The sequence below is a fragment of the Nymphalis io genome, chromosome 11, assembly GCF_905147045.1.
Source record: "Nymphalis io chromosome 11, ilAglIoxx1.1, whole genome shotgun sequence".
NCBI lineage: Eukaryota > Metazoa > Arthropoda > Insecta > Lepidoptera > Nymphalidae > Nymphalis > Nymphalis io.
This window is the reverse complement of record NC_065898.1, coordinates 4,656,504-4,658,062: the sequence shown is the minus strand read 5'-3', so window position 1 is coordinate 4,658,062 and position 1,559 is coordinate 4,656,504.

Below are 1,559 nucleotides of genomic sequence, written 5' to 3'. Positions count from 1 at the left end.
TCATTGTTTCATTTTTATGTCATAAATAATGTTTTTGTAGGTTACCTGTTCAATTTTTACCTTTTATATATCCAAGTCACAGAAAATCACATGTAGTATACATATAGTCTATGTTTAATTACTGATTTTTAGTTTTTAAAGTCCTAATTGATTCAAAGTACCTACTTAGTGTTATAAATAAATTATAAATAAAGTAAACAGCAATTACATGTATTTAGTATGATTATTATAAAAAAAAAGAAAGACACATTTAAATCCATCTATTATTTTAGCAAACCCAATATAATCCACAGCATAGTATTAATAAAAAAAAACAAAACGTCACCGTCAATCCATAAAGCAAATGTCATTATAAATTTTTAATCTGTATAAAGGCGTGTATCAGCTATTTTTGCGCGGGACCGGTTCTCTGCGTAACGCGGTGGCTGTACCCGCGTTAGTCATCGTTTGTCCGCCGCTAATCTAAGAACGGCTATAATATCGAATGATCTTGGCTATCATATTGAACAGAAATTGATACGATATTTTGATTTTTTTTTTAAATCATTTTAGCAAATAATTTAGGTTTAATTCGTAAATATTTACTTAATTTATATTCTTTGGCCATGATTAATATAAGTCTGAATCAATATATTATATGAATATTATATTCCTTATATGTAGTATGGAATGTAATTTATATCTTAGAATATAATATTGTATAGTAAATATTATGGTGGCTTAAAACTAGTTTCATTTATGGAGTAACCATATATATCTAGATTTGATATAAATTATTATGTGTTTAGGATATCGTTCGGCTATTAATCTTTTCATTTATATTATCTTAATTTGTCTAGTATATTTATTGTAATTGAGCATAAAGTTTACACTCCGAGTGGGCGAACCTGAGCTACATCGGCGATGCGGACGTTATAACCGTTGAACGAAATAGCTTCATCGATCAACCTATTGACATTTAAAACAAAATCTTATTGCAAAATTCAATAATATTATCTAAACATATTTATTACTTGTACTTCAGATACTTATGTATACACATTATATAATAAAGTACCCCTGTGTCTGTCTGTCTATGTGAACGCAATAAACTCAAAAACAACTGAACAGATTTTCATATGGTTTTCACCTAAAACAAGCGAAGTGTTTTACGCGGAGGGTTTGAGTCTATATAATACGTTAAGGTTTTGTTTAAATTCAATGACGATGATTGTTGAATATGTCGAAACAAATCATGCCGACTGGAAGCTTTTCTAGCGTGCGCTGCATAAACCTATGTTATATGTATTACATTATAAACGTTCTATGTACACACAATAAAATTGTACCCGTGCGAAGCCGGGGCGGGTAGGTAGTATATATAATATAACAGGCATATCTGATGATGATGTAATATTGGTCTTTTTAATTTTGGCCATGGCCGCCTTTTTCAAAAGAGACTAGCTGCTCTGGAATTATTATAGAGATTCCTTTTCTTCTCCCTATCTTTGCTTGGCAATACGAGGCACGAGTATAATACTGGTAAGTTTCTGGTAAGTAATCCCAGGATTTAATAATTG